Below are 16,677 nucleotides of genomic sequence, written 5' to 3'. Positions count from 1 at the left end.
TGGTAGACAAAAAAAAAACATACAAAGAAGGACCAAAGGTGTAGATATTCTAAACTCGAATAAACACGAAAACATAAACAAAGTTTACATTGAAATGTAGACAAATTGAATTTATACCACATGTACATTAAAAAAAACAAGTGTTTTTTTTAAACCAACAACGAAATTTCTAAATTTGCGTTGAAACGTTGGCCACCTTAAATTTATATCGACACATATACAAAAATAAGTATGTAAAAAATAGTTTTTATTTAAGTTAACGAACGAAAGTTATTAAAGAAAATCAACTTATGTATACTACGGTGGGTAAACACGAAAACTTAGAAAATAAAAAGGATCAAAGTGATATTTTACAAAGTTCAAAGTGGAGGGGGTCAAAATAAAATTTTAAAAACTAGAGGGGTAGAAAATGTTTTTTTCAAAGTATTATAAAAATAGAAGGGTGAAAAATATTAATATAGAAATTTAGTAGGACTTAAGTCGGGAACAAAAGTCATAGACCAAATAGAAATTTAAAATGACTTAAGTTGTTAAACAATAAAACTACCAATAAAGGGATCAAATATGCCAATATCCTAAACTAACGTGGAAATTAAAAGTACACACAAAATACTATTAATTTCTCATTTTCAATTAAATATATATAATACTTTTCATTTTTCCAAATAAAAAATGAATAAGGGTATGAATAAATTTTATAAACTAACTTGATAACTTATGTTAACAACTAGTGGGATGCCTTAGCTTTTAGTATGGGTGTTCATTTATATTTATCTGAATCCAAATTGAATTTGGTTGTTAAAACATATGTCCAAATAGTTTAAACTAAATTAAAATTCGATCTCATCCAACTAAATTACAATTCGGTTGAATCGGTTTTTACAATTCAATTTTTAAGAGGCAAGACATTTTAAAAAGTATATAACTTGAATATTAGCCAATTCTATAAAAAAAACTAAAAATTGTTTAGTTATAAAATATAAGTGATAAACAACTTCTAAGAAAAATAGATTATAACTTAATATTTCTTTGACAAAAAACTTTTGATAATAAATACATATTAATGTATTATATTGGATGAAACTTTCGAATATTACAAAAATGATTTAGTAAATTTATAAATGATTATATATATATATATATATATATATATATATATATATATATATATATATATATATATATATATATGGCTAGGTTATAATGCAGATGGCTAGGGCTGTAAATGAACTGAATGTTCAACGAACTGTTCGTGAATCGTTCGGCGGGAAGTTTGTTTATGTTCGTTTATTTAATAAACGAACGAACATGAACACAAATTCTTGTTCATTTAGTTAAACAAACGAACATGAACAATGACCTCGTTCGTTAAATTATGTTCGTGAACGTTCGTTTATGTTCTTCATTTACGTTTGTTCAAGTTCGTTCATATAAGTTCCTTTTATCTTCATATATGTTTAATTGTGTTTGATTACATTACTATATTATATGTTCATTTATGTTCATATATGTTTGTTTATCTTTGTTTGTTTATGTTTGTTTGTTTATGTTCGTTTAGGATGTTCACGAACATAAACGAACGAACATGAACAATGTAATTTGTTAAACGAACGAACATGAACAAAAAAACTCGTTCGTGTTCGTTCATTTGTTCGGTTCGTGTTCGTTTACAGCCCTATAGATGACATCTATTGTGTGGTCGTAAGGACAATTCTGGACCAATGGATGAATAGAATGAATGCTTATGACTCAAAGGTCTATGATATTACAATAGAATAACATATACCATATAATATCACAAAATTTATCATAATGATATTTTAGTCAATTACATTGTATTTAAAAAAAGAAATTTTTGGATTTTAAGGAATAATAGAATCTTTTAGTTTTTAAATTCTAAATTTTTTAATTAATTGAATTTCAATTCTAACATATTTTTAATTATAACCGATTTTATTTTGTCAGAATGACATTATTGTAGAATGATATTCTATGAGAATGCCGGTCATCAACTAATGAAGTCACAAAAAACATTCTTTAACCTAATAACATGTCAATAATTATATTTTTTTGAACCAGTCTACATCAATAGTTTGAAAAATCTTGGAAAGAGTATCAATTTCTATTTTGCATTCTTGAAGAATGAGATACAAAAAAACATTCTTGAAGTAAATTACATGAAAAAAATAAGAATATATTCATGATGATTCTAAAAGAATAAATTTGGTATATTCTAAAAGAATATGCTCATGATACATTCTAAAAGAATAAGACGATGAATATTTTTTTTTTTTTGGAATATCAATGATCATTATTCATCTTCATACCACACACCATCATCCAACCTTTAGGCCTTTAATCATCATGTTCTCCTTCATGCACAATCTCTCTCTATTACCTTCGGGTCCTTTATGATAAATTCATTGAGAACAACTTCCATGCAATCGAATTCTATCAGAATGATTGAAATGAGAATAACAAACTAAAATCCCATGTTCACAACCAACAAAAAGAATAAAAATCATTTATGAGAAACATCTATGATTAAAAAAAAGAATAATGATGTATTCTATGAAAAACATCTATGATAAAAAAAATTAAAATTTATCAAATACATTCTTAAACCAAGTTGGGATAACATTGGAATGATTGAAAGATAATGGAAAATGATTTGAAAATGACAATGTTAGGAAAGAAATGAGAAGAACAAAAACATTTAAAAAAAAAAAAAAAAAAAAAAAAAAAAACTTCAAGAGGAAAGTATGTGTAACAGCCTAAAAATAATGACATAAAATTTTCGTTTTTAAATTAATAAATCGTTAATACATACATAACATTTCCACAACCAAGTTAATCGAGATTTATCAAAACATCATTAAATCAGAGTAATTCACGAAATGCGGAAACATGTGGTGTGTGCCCTGCAATCATCTCGAGCTCTTCCTTTTGAAAACCGAAGTATCTGAAACATAAACTGAAAATCGTAAGCACAAAGCTTAGTGAGTTCCCCAACATACCACATACCAAACATACAATAACATATAGTGGGCCTCGCCCGTCATCGGGCCCCGCTCGGTATACAAATATGTAAGTCATCAGGCCCCGCTCGGTATACTGATGTGTGTTAAACGCACTAGTTTTAGTCCTACTTTTTAAATATAATTTAGACACACAAAAGGCAACGTACCTGTCAATTGGTGGTATAGTTAAGCAAGCAGGGTATCGAACACAGTGAACGATAATTAAACTAACTACTAGAATTATCTAAAAAACAAATAATAAAAGAAAAGAGGTTTTCTCTAGTTTTTCAAGACTAGAAACTTAAGCACTTAACTAACACTCAAACAAAACAATTAACAACTAAAGCAAATAAAAATCAACTAAATTCAATAATAAAGGAGACTTTTGTTCAGGTTCGACTCACTTATTCCTATGGTTGAATTTATGGGAAGTGCAATGGATTAATATGTCATTGGCTATCGATTAATATGATTAGGTCCATGTTCACTATTACTAATCCTTAGAAAACAGATCAATTCTGTAACATCCTGATTTCCGAGGTATAACATTTCTATATGTGAGTATGAGTTTGCCTGGGGTGACTCGACGAGTTTGTGCCTCCACTCGTCGAGTAGGGTCGCGACTTGGTGACGTGGATAATGAAGGGACTCGACGAGTCGGAGAGATGACTCATCGAGTCAGCGTTGTTGGCAGAAACCCTAATTCTCTCGGGCCTGGGCCTATTTAAAGGCACTTATAGCCTCCTTGACACCCCCTTCAGTGTCATTCGTCACTTGAGAGAAACCCTAGAGTCATTGGTGAGCAAGAGAGGGAAAGAGACTCATTTGAGGTCATTCCTTGGGAAGAAGATCAAGGGTGTTGCAAGGATCAAGAAGAGAGCTTGTGGATCTACTTCATCTCCATCTTCAACTTCAGATCTAGGTATGAAGTCCCTACCTTTCCTGATTTATTGAATAGATCCCTTGAGTATGAGAAGTTAGGGCTCATATCACTTTTGGTGGGGTTTTGGGTGCATCAAACCCCCCTCTTCTGAGTTATGCCATAGATCTGGACCTTGTAAGGTCCAGAGAGTCAGATAGTAGGAAGCCATGGTTGAGCAACCTTAGAGCCTTGAAGTTATGAAGCTTTAATGGAGTCATAATGGTATATAGAGCAAAATACACTATGCATGGGGTATCAAGATCGGACCTTTACGTGACTTTTGAGTATTAGGAGGTTAGATCTACGAGTTAGAGTTACAGATCTGACCTCGGGTGGATGGATGGGAAATCCGATGGAGCCGACTCGCCGAGTCCATGGGATGACTCGACGAGTCGTAGCGGGTTTGACTGAGTAGCCTTGTCCCAGTGTTGACTCACCAAGTTGGGAGTCAACTCGGCGAGCTGAGTGAGTCCTAGGAAGAATTCAGACGATGCGAGGGGACTCGACGAGTCGCAAGGGTGCACTCGACGAGTTGGGTCAAATATGGACCGTTGACTCGAGTTTGACTTCTGTTGACTTTGGGGTTTTGGTCAACATAAGTAATAGAGACCTTGGAGGGGTAAAATGGTCTTTTATCCACTTCAAAGAGTTAGAAAGAGAAAGAATCGCCTCCGGTTATCTGAGTCGTGAAAAGAGTATTAATTAGAGATATTCATCCTTTGTGTTAGGAGGAGGCTAGTTCGAGATCCGAGCGCGAGGTTATTTGCTTACCTGCTAGCCGAGGTGAGTCTACTCACTATACTTTACCTAGAGTGGTAATTATGTGTGACCGGAAGGTCTTATGTGGTTATAAGGGTTATGAGATGTATGTTATCTATGTGATATGTATATGCTATGTCCTGAGCTTGTAGAGTTTGGACCGGAAGGTCAAGAGAGTTTGATGTATGTTATCTATGTGATATATATGCTATGTCCTGAGCTTGTAGAGTTTGGACCGGAAGGTCAACAGAGTTTGATGTATGTTATCTATGTGATACATATATGCTATGTCCTGAGCTTGCAGAGTTTGGACCGGAAGGTCAACAGAGTAGGACCGGAAGGTCAACAGAGTTTGGACCGAAAGGTGAACAGAGTATGACCGGAAGGTCTACAGAGTTAGGACCGGAAGGTCATCATGGGTAGGACCGGAAGGTCTACCAGGGTTGTGGGACCGGAAGGTCCCACTGAGACACATTGACCGGAAGGTCTTACAGAGTTATAGCCTCGAGTGGCTAATATGTTGTATGTGGTATTTTGGGGAACCCACTAAGCTTTGTGCTTACCGTGTTATGTGTTATGTGTTTCAGGTTTCTCAGGATCGCGGGACGGCACCGGGTTGATTGTACACACCAGAGAAAGAGTTATGTTTTGAGGATCCTGGATTATTAATGGAGTTGTGTTTTGTAATTTGAATAAACGAGATTTTTATACAATATGTTATGAAAAGTATGCGATTTTAAAATGAAAAATTTGTTTGAAAATTTACGTCGTTACAAATTCAAACAGTGCCCAATTGGTTAAACTAATAAGTTTCCTAGTTTATTGATTCGGGTTAAGTGAGACTTGTAGTTAGCTAATTAAATTACTAATTCAATTAACTTCTTGTATGGTTGTTCGTCACACAAGCTCACACATTGACTTACCTATTTCCTAATTAACCCCTAGTTTCATGTTCACTATTCTTAGGCATATAATATTGTTTTCACATAAATTATATGACACAATCAATTAAGAGATGTTCATGCAGCTTAATAGACTTGAAAATAGTTATTATCAACACATGAGGATCTTTAACAAGCTTGACAAAAAAAATCACCAAATTAAATAATCCAAGCCATAAAATTCAAACAATAGTTATAAGTTTGTCTACCCTAAACAGAAGCAAAGAGTTTTTAGCACATATTCATAGCAGAAAATATCTCACAAACTAAACCTAATGATTTAAACATAATGTAAACACTAGATTAAGAAAAGAGAATATATTTGTGCCTTTCGATCTCCTCAAAATTGAATTCTTAAGTTGATCCTCGATTTCCAGAGCTCCAGCAGCACTCTCAATCGCAATTCAGTCTCCAAGGGTTCTAGAGAGAAGTCCTTCTCTCGTGAGTTTATGCCATTTATATAGTTTTCTGAATACTGGGCGACTCGTCGAGTCCATGACTGACTCGCCGAGTCCCTCACTTAAAATCCGTGCGCGGTAAGGTACTTGATGGTTCGTGAATGTTCGTGTCTACTCGTCGAGTAAGTGTCCAACTCGCTGAGTTCCTCAGGTTTTTGACTTTCTTTCTTCTTTCTTCAATTCCCGAGCTTCCGATTGCTATTCCCGCTTCCTTTTGCTTCCGAGCACATCTTTTACGCTGAAAATACAATTCAAACATAATTAAGTACCTTTTGTTCACTAATTAAAATAAAATAGCCAAAAAGTATTAAGATTCTACACAAAATATATAACTAAATATGCACATATCATATACATATAAACATAGAAAATGTAAACATATAAACACATAAACATATAACACACAACACATGCCAAAATCACATAGATAAATAGCATACATATCGGTCATCGGGCCCAGCCCAGCATCGGGTCGTGCCCGGTAATCATAAATACACATACTGATAACCAACATACAAGATACTCATCAGGCCCCGCCTGGCATCGAGCCCCGCTCGGTAAACATAAATACATAACACATGCAAGAGTCACGAAGACAACAAACATACTAAGCATAACATACTATGGGTCGACATCGGTGCCTTCGACCCGCTAAATACAGTGACGAGACTCACATCGCACTGTCGAATCACACAGACGATCCCTGGCTGCTGGCTGACAGATTTCCGAACTGTCAACAACAAAACAACACCCAATTAACAATTGGGTTCCAATACATAGCCATAGTTCCACACTTGGGGTAAAAAGACTATTTTACCCCTAACCTAGCTTGGTCCAAGACCAAGGCCCAAACTCACACTCTGAAGGCCCAAAAGCCAAATAATCAATAAAGGCCCAATTATGGCCCAATTTTCCAAATTGGGCCCCAAACCCCTTACATGGACCTTACCGTATAGCCCATCCAAATATCCTAGTCCCTGCACTTGTTCCAAATGGCCCATCAAGAGCCCAAACACTTGAGCTCAAAAGAGAAGGCCCAACTCGAGCCCAAACACAATTAGGGTTTTCACATAAAATGACGATTAGGGTTAAGTAGAAACACTTAACCCATTAAGGACTTAATCCATTAAGTCCATCACTCTACTAGATCAATCATACAATGTGGTCGGGCATAATTCATAATTCTAATCCAACGGTCCAAAACGCGGGTCTCGACAAGTCCCAAACAAAAGTTCCAAGCTTAGGGTTTTCTAAACCCTAATTAGGGTTTCCAACCCAAACACATGCTAACTAGATTCAAACTTAAGTTTTTAGGTCAATTAGGGTTTCACTAGGTCGGGCACAACCCACTGCCACCTTGGGCGGTGGTGGTCGACGGCGGCTCATGGCGGCAGCCACCACACTCGCGGCGATGGTGGTTTTTCTTCACATTTGACTAAGAAATACTTATTCAACATTCACCATTAGAACACACACTCACACACCATATCACGCACACACAACCGCCCACACACGGTGGCTGGTGGTGACAGAAAAGGCATAAAGGGCAGCAGCCACCATGGTTGGCTGTCATGGTGGTCCAACTCGCTTTCCGACCAACCAACACCCACAAACGGATTGCAAAAGCAACACACAATCACCAACACGCGATGTAACACAGAAAAACGCACCCAACACAGCCACCATCGAAGTGACGGGCGGCAGCAACACACATCGGCTGTTCGGAGCAGCGACTGCAACGACGTATCGGCAGAAAGGGACGGAGAAGAGGGAGGTGCACGGCCTCCAACCGGGAACAACAGCAGCGACGGCCACGACTTTTGCTCACTCGACCTCCAACTGCCTCGACGTCCAAACACTGACTCGCCAATCCTTCTATCGTCAGCAACAACCGCGGGCATTGGCTTGGTGGTTCGTAACCTTGACAGCGGAGGGGGTGGCGGCGGCTGGAAGGAGGGAATAAGGTGGTGACTGTATGAAGGCTTTAGGTTTAGGGTTTGCATTAAAAAACGAGGGGGTAGGGTATCGGGTTTAATTCCCGTGTTCCTATCAAACATTATTTCCATTTTCCAAGTTCAGTCCCTCTCCACAAGATCTTTTTCAAGCTAAGCCCAATAATTACCACACAGCCCCCCAGCTTCCAAATTCATTTCAATTCAAGTCCAAATGTTACAATTTACACTGTAAATTACTGAGTTTATAACATTTAACTCCCAAGGCTAACAGTGATAAATTATTATGAATTTAGGGCTAAGAAAATAAAATAAATTACATCTCGGGGTTTTAAGTATTATTACTTATTTAATTTTAAACGGAATGTTACAATTCTCCCCCACTTAAATTAGATTTCGTCCTCGAAATCATTCCTTACCATTCCCGACACGCCACACAACTTGAGCATCACGACCACAACTCCGAGCATACCCCAGCCTTCCCAAGGCAACCAAAACCAACCATCGCAGGGCTCTATAACCCGAAGGTGGAAGAATTCCTTGCAACATAAACACATTTAATCAATCTGAAATCTGAAGTCTCGAGATGGTCTGACTCCTTGATAGATCGCCCATACCGACCCATTGTTGAATCCATTCATTACCCTTGAACCCTTCGATCGATGCCATCGGCATAAGGATACCCCAATCCTCAACCCACGGAAACGAAGATTCTACACAAAACACTCGCGATACCCAACTCGAGATTTTTCCCATAAACCAACCCGATACTCAACTCATAAACCGAGATCCACAGATCTGCACTTGCATTTCACCCAATACTTTTTGATTCACGCCAACCCCTCACTAGACTGAGATATAAAGGTTCCCAAACCAACGTTGAGGCTACCAGTCTCGCACCTGACCCAACCACCAGGTTCCCAATAGTCCAAATAACAAGGTTACCCAACCTATAAACATCTCTACGACACACACTATGTCACACCCCCGAACCAGGCGGCGGAAATGTTTGGGGGCTTGGGTGACTTCTTTCTTGTAGTATCATCACAGAGTATATAATTGAAACATAACATCATCATCATCACACATGTAATATTACAACTGTCATTGGTTTACATCAAATATTGTATTTCAATATTACATGCCAAAATATTCAAAGTATGATGAAACAAAACATAAAAAAATATCCATGAATTCTTTCTGCCCAACCTGCTCAACGGTTTCCTGAGAATACAAGTTAATTTAAAAAGGTCAACATAAAAATGTTGGTGAGTTCATAAGCATGTTTGAGAAAATGTTTTGTATTGATTTGTAAACACCAGAAAATCCGATATTTTTTGAAAAACAGTTTGAAATATTTGAAATGTTTGTGTCCGATCTTTTATTAATGCATGTGTGTTAATGTTTGTGAGAGTATAAAGAGAATGACCCCAGACAACCCGATGTCGTCTGCCTATGAGAATGATGGAATCTCAACACCTGAGGTTGAGTACCAGTGCGAGTATTTTACTGTGTTATCAATCACAAGATGGTTTCCCGTAAATTTTATAACGTTAATTCCTCTAAGTGAGTCGTTATAAACATACTAGATAATGACAATTTCGTCTGTCATGGCGTTTTTGGACGCCGACGGAATAAGGTAAGGTTTTTGTCACCCTAGACTGGCATAGTCTAACTGTAGCGAACAACTCAGGTGTGGGGTGTCACCCCATATAGATCTATACACAAACTCCCGCTCTCCCTCCAGGAGACTCTGGTTATAACTACAGGCTACAGTTGTACACTCGATAGGTGTCAAACACAATGTCCCACTAGATCCTTAATCGAATTTACGCGAAAAAGAAAAACATATAAGGTATATTCCAGGCCCAATAAACATGAAGTGGACAACTAATGCCCACTAAGCATGTAAATTATTTCCAGACTCAAAAGGAATGAGAATATATATATATATATATATATATATATATATATATATATATATATATATATCCCAAGCCCAATATACATAAAAAATGACAACTAAGACCCATTTAACATGTATATTATTTTCAGGCCCAATAAGTACGCAAATACTGAAATCGATCTGTGGTTTGTTACGTTGGTTGTTTAAGCTATGTTGTTTACCAAAGTGACATAAAAAGCCCACCTTTTTGTAAAAGGTCATTTTTGGTCCTAAAAACCGAGAATTTACAATTGTGGCACCTTTTCGATAAAAATGACAATTTAGGTCCTTTAAGGACAAAATTTGCATTTGAGGCTAGTTTTAAGTAAAAATAACATTTTTAATTCCCTTTTGTCAAAAATATCATTTTTGGCTTGGTTTTATGAAAATGTGCATTTTCGGTCCATTTATAAATAAATTCATCTTTTTGGCCCAAGTTTTAATAAATTTACATTTTTCGTTTCCTCTTATAAAAAATTTACATTTTTGGCACAGCTTTGTTGAAAATGACATTTAGGCCCACAAAAGTCCAAAATTTTACAAACTTGGCCCAAAAACTCGTAAAAGCCTAAAAGAAGCCAATTTATGAACTTTTACCCTTCTAGCCCTTTTTAAGATCACAAATATCAAAAAGATTCATATTTATCAAGATACATTCCTTTTTGTCCCTTAAAAACCGTGAGTTACATAAAGGGTTATTGTCACTGTAGCCCAACAAAGTTACGTATAATGGTTTAAATGGTCCCTCATGACTATTTTTTGCATTTTAAGGGCATAAACTTGTTATTTCTTATTTTAAAAGGGCACTCTTGGAAAAATGAAGGGGTCACCCGGTGACCCCATCCTAACTAGCAAATTTTTATTTCCACCTCATATCAAAATAGATTAATTTAGTCCATGTCATTGCCACGTGTGCATAGGAGTTAATGAGAGATATTGTACGTTTAAACCCCTCAACTGTCCCTTTGTAAATCTTTCTTCTTTAACTTCCCCGCATCGAAATTTGTTGTTGATATGTTCTTCGGTCCTATCCTTTTCTTCAAGTGTTAGTCACTCAAATCGGGGAACTTTGTTGTTGCTATGGCCGTTTTCATGAAGATTGATCTATATTTTGCTGGAATTTTTACCAGGTACCCCTCTATTACTTACGCAGATGGAGCAGAGCAAAGGTTTGATGATGTTGATTGTGATGGAATGGACAAGAAGGAATTTATCGAGTTCCTTGAAAGATTCGCATGTGAGATATGTGTGAAATCAACTTTTGAAAGATTCGCATGTGAGGTAGTTCGTGGTCTGATTACAAGCCTTGCCCAACAATTACACTCCTACTGAATCAATTAAAAAAAGCTCAAAGGTACTTTCTAATCTTTAAACTCATAATTGTATGTAATTACTTATGTTATGTCTACATTAGGTATTGGCAGGTTTTACCAAGTGGTCTAAACCAATTTGAAACAAGAAACATGGCTGAGTCCTATGCTGTTGACCTGGACAAGAAGACTTGCACTTGTAGAGTGTGACAACTTAATGGGTATGGATGTGTGCATTCAGTTGCAACTATATCATTTCTAAATAGAGATGTTGGTGGTTATGTTGATACAATGTTCTATGGAGCAGTCTACAAGAACACCTATAAGTATCTAATTCAGGGGATGAATGGTAGCAATATGTGGCCACCTACTGACTTCATACCACCTCTTCCACCAATGAAGAGAAGCATGCCAGGTAGACCAAAGGTTAACAGAAGAAGAGATGCATCAGAGAAGCTACCAAGGCACACTGTGTCTAAGGTAGGGAAAAAAATATCATGCAGTGTGTGTAAAAATGTGGGGCATAACAAGGTCACATGTCCTCAAGCTGAAAGACCTCAAGTGCAAAAACCTGAAGTTGGTAGGAGGCCCAAACTAAATGTTAAAAAAAGGAAAACAGGTGTCAATGAAAAAGGTGAAGGAGCAGGAGGTGTTAATGAAGGGCAAAACGGTCAAGGAGCAAAATCAGTGCATGAAGGGAAAAAGGGTCAAGGAGCAGAAGGTGTTGCTGCTGGAAGGAGATGTAAAAGAAAGAAATCAGAGAGAATCATAAAGATGAAACTTGCTAAGAGGGTGAAGGGCAAAGATGGGAAAAGAGATACTAGTGCAAACCCATTGGAGCTTAATGATTAGGATGTTATTTCGTTTAAGTTGTTATCTTTTTACTTGGTTGTGTTTGGTTGGATTTAAGTGTTAAGTTTAGAATTGGATTGTAGTAGGTTATTAAGTTTGGAATTGGACAAGTTGTTATGTTTTAACTTGGTTGTGTTGTAACTGACTTTGTTTAATTTGCTTGTTCATATTTCGTGCATAGAAAACACATCAAAGCTAAAAGATAACAACTTAAACAAAATAAAGTACATTACAAGTTAGATAACAACTTAAACGAAATAAAGTACATTACAAGTTACATAACAACTTAAACGAAATAAAGTACATTACAAGTTTCAAAACACATCAAAGTGCATTACAAGTTACATAACAAGTGGTCCAATTGACCTTCATTACAACTTGTACATGATTAAACAGAAAAAAACCCAACTACATATTAGGTAAACCTTCAACTTAAAGACCTCAGCTTGAAGCTTTTTGTTCGACTTAAACAACCCATTTATGATCACACCTTCATTGTTGCACTGCATTTCATCAACCCAAGCTATAAAACCTGAACGAGCATCCTGATTCCAACTATTTGCTTGAATTAATACATCTTAAAAAAGGTAGGGTTAACATCAGAATTTGAATAAATGGTAAATTACCTTTTTCGGGCATGCATAAAAGGGCCTTACTGGGTTATTGGTAGTACGAGATGTTCTTATTATAGCCTCGGCTCCACATCCACATTCCATGTTCTTCATTATGTACCTTCAAAGTGGAGAGTATTTGAAGAAGAAAACAATGTGCTAGAATGAAACTACTTGGTATATATGAAAGGGTAGTACGTGTAAAAGACTATATTACCCCCACTGTGAAAGGCAAGTGGGGTCCCTAACATCCCCACTTTTTCCTTCTTCCTAATTCTATTACACTTTCAACGAATTATTCAATGCAAATTAACAACTAATTAAGATAAAAAACAATCAACAAAGAACATCACCCAACTTTACAAAATGCCTATAATTTAGATAGGTCTTTCATTAATCATTGGATTTCACTTACAAAATGCCTGTCATTTAGAGAGGTCTTTTACATATTTCGGCAAAAAAAAACACAAATACAAAAAAAAAGACACAAACACTACATACTAATAACCTTCTTAACCATGAACCGCCTTAGCTGCAGATCAACCCATCACCCAAACTTAACAAGGAAATGGAGCACAACCACCAGCAACAAGAGCATCCCCACCATCATGCCACCCATAGCAACACCAACGACTTTAAACTTATGATCATGGTCATCCAGCTTGTGCTGGAGACTGATGTGGTCGATCCAGCAAACGATATACTCCTGTCCAAGCTGCTCCTTCAACCTTTTCATTTCAGTTTGGTTTTCTATAATCTTCGGACCACAATCACAGAAGATTGAGTGGAGCACATTGTAGTTGATGTCTTCACCAAAATTTAAAGAGTCGGGTGAAGGTGGTGGAGCCGACATTGTTGCTTTTTAAGGGTTCTTCCAGAGGATTGTTTGCCTGAATATGGTAAACAAGTTTCAGATTTGTTTTACTTCAAACCCCACATGCGTATGTCCCCTTATAATTCGAGACTTGTGTCTGGGACTCAATCGAATCGACAGTGTAAGGTTGTTGGGGTGTTGGTGGAAATTAAAGACGGTAATTACTCTTTGCATGTGTCAGCTTCTGTGTCATCGAGTCAACCCGGTATTGACTCAGTGGGTTACCTCATATGTATACATGGCAAGTGACGAGGCAGGTTAACCTGCTAAAATGGGTAAGATGACTTTCCCAATCGGTAAATAACAAGTTTATGCCCTTAAAATGCAAAAAATAGTCACGAGAGACCATTTAAACCATTATACGTAACTTTGTTGGGCTACAGTGACAATAACCCTTACATAAAATACCCCATTTTTGGTTATTTTGTCACTTTTGGCCCTCTTATGCAATTTTCTTAATTTTAAATAACTTTGATGAATTTTAAAACCTTTTCTTTGCATAATAAGTTGAAATAAGTGTTATGTTCTACAAATATCATCACATTTTTGTAGATCTTCAAGTTCATGGAGTTTATAACACATAATCACACATATATCATGAAAAACACACAAAATCATGCATACACATAGATCTACACAAAACAACTTGTATTCTCCCCCAAAACATAGTAAAAACTGAAAATAGAGGGTATAAACTCACATTGGTGGATGGTTTTCGGTTTTTGATGAAGAATGAGAAGGATCTCGGTCCTAATAAGCTTCTTGAGTGGAGATCTTGAAGATGTGGGTGGTTCTAGAGCCTCATATACGAAAATAAGGTTGTAAGAACAAAGATTTTGCTATCGAATTGAAACAAAACAATGAGGTTTCATCAAGACTTACCATTGTTTATGAAGTTTGAAGGGATCTTCTTGTGTACACCCAATACTCACGAATATTTGGAGGTGAAAAGGAGAGAAAATTTAGACGGTTTTTGAGAAGAATTCTTGGAGTGTTGATAATTGAATGGAGAGGGGTGAGTGGGGATCCTTATGGCCGAGAGGTAGAGAGAGGAGGAGAGTGATTTGAAAGGAGGTCATTACATGGAGGTTTAATGCTTAATCATGGAAATATGTGAGGTAATTACTTGGAAGTCCTCTAGTTAATAATGAGGTGTCATGTTGTTTGATTTAGTTAAGTTTTTTTTTTCTTTTTTTTTTGTGCAAATCGAGAATGAGAGTGAGGGTATGAAAGGAATTTTGATTGTTGGGCTAAGATTGCACATAACCGAAAATATAAGGCCCAACATGAAAATTTTCGGCCCATTGGGCCCATATGAGAGTTTACTACCCATAATGGTAAAAGAATGGGGTTTACTGCCCATAATGATAAAAGAATGGGGTTTACGGCCCATAATGATAAAAGAATGGGGTTTACGGCCCAATAGGGCTTATAAACCCATTTACGGCCCATTAAGGCCCATGATGACAAGGTGAGACATTTTAGGCCCAATAAGCCCCTATGAGAAGTCTTATGGCCCAAAATGCTATTATTTAATGAATATGGGTCCAACTAGGGCCCATATAAGGATTCTTAGTCCATAATGACCAAGTTATGAGTTTATTGGCCCATTAGGCCCAATAAGGGGATCCTGGTCCATTCTGAGTTTGAACTGGGATATTAGGGTTTTAAACCCATATTTGAGTAGGTGAGATGTGTTGAATTAGGTTTTGAACTTCACTCATGAGTTTTGATTCCAATGGTTGATTTTGAATGAGTATAGTACATGACATCTACTTAGCTTTACAAGTTATACAAGAGTTGATTACATGAGAACAAAATTTTCTAGCCAAGAAATGCTAGTTGTGACATCATCCCCCCGTTAAAGGGAATTTCATCCCAAAATTCTTTTGAAAGATAGAACTACGAACGAGAGAATAGGCGAGGGTACTTCTGCTTTATCTGGTCTTCGCATTCCCATGTGAATTCCGGTCCACGCTTAGCGTTCCATCAAACCTTCACAATCGGAATGCGACTCTGTTTCATGCGCTTCACTTCCTTATCCATTATCTCAACTGGTTCTTCGACGAACAGGAGATTCTTGTTTATTTCGATCTATTCCAGAGGAATGATAAGGGTTTCATCTGATAAGCACTTTTTCAAATTTGAGACGTGGAATACGGGGTGTACGTTGCTGAGCTCCGCAGGTAGCTGTAGCTTATAAGCCACCGGACCAATTCGGGCAAGAATCTCGAATGACCCGATGTATCGCGGGTTTAGCTTGCCCCGCTTTCCAACTTGGATCTTCCTTTTCTAGGTAGAGTCCTTCAACAACACCCGCTCTCCTACTTGAAACTCCAGAGGCTTTTACCCTTTATCGCCCTTTTGTCGGTCTCGCGATGCTTGGGGTCGTACCTTGATTTGAAATATTTTCTCCGTCGTTTCCCGAATGATCTTGGGATCTGTAAGAGTGTTGTTCGATGCTTGTCCTCTTGCTAGTTGGGTGTTGGTCATCTCAGCCCAACACAGAGGTATTCTGACTTCACGTCCTCTATGGTGAGGTGGATTAATGGTCATGGTTAATGAGGATCGTGTTCTGGACGTCCCAAAAGTAGTACCTCCAAACCCTAAGGTGAACACTATTATCACTAAGGTTAAGGTCACGTGATGTAGTTGGCCTCCTACTTTTTAGGCTGCCATTGGAGTTTCTTATTGTGGGATTCTGAACTAGTAGGATGTTGATCTTTGCTTGTTTCTAGGGGCAGGTCGAGTACGTCTTCGTTTCGGGATAGGGGATATCGATCCTTAAGGATGGGTTCGTTTGATTCTTAGTAGTCAGTGGTCCTATGGACACTTAGCCTTTCATCTTTATGAGTTGATTAGGCGCTCTCTAAGGTTCAAGTCTTGGTTTGGTAACTCTCACACTTACTGGGTCATTCCCTTGACCGGATGAATTTGGTGTCCTTGGTGGATCGTGTATAATTTCCGAACTTGACTTGCCACGTATAGATAACATTTCTGAAAGGACTTCTGGAATCCACTTCGGAAAGATTA

This window comes from Lactuca virosa, chromosome 3 (assembly GCF_052849685.1).
Source record: "Lactuca virosa cultivar CGN04683 chromosome 3, Lactuca_virosa_CGN04683_v6, whole genome shotgun sequence".
NCBI lineage: Eukaryota > Viridiplantae > Streptophyta > Magnoliopsida > Asterales > Asteraceae > Lactuca > Lactuca virosa.
This window is presented reverse-complemented; position numbering follows the sequence as displayed.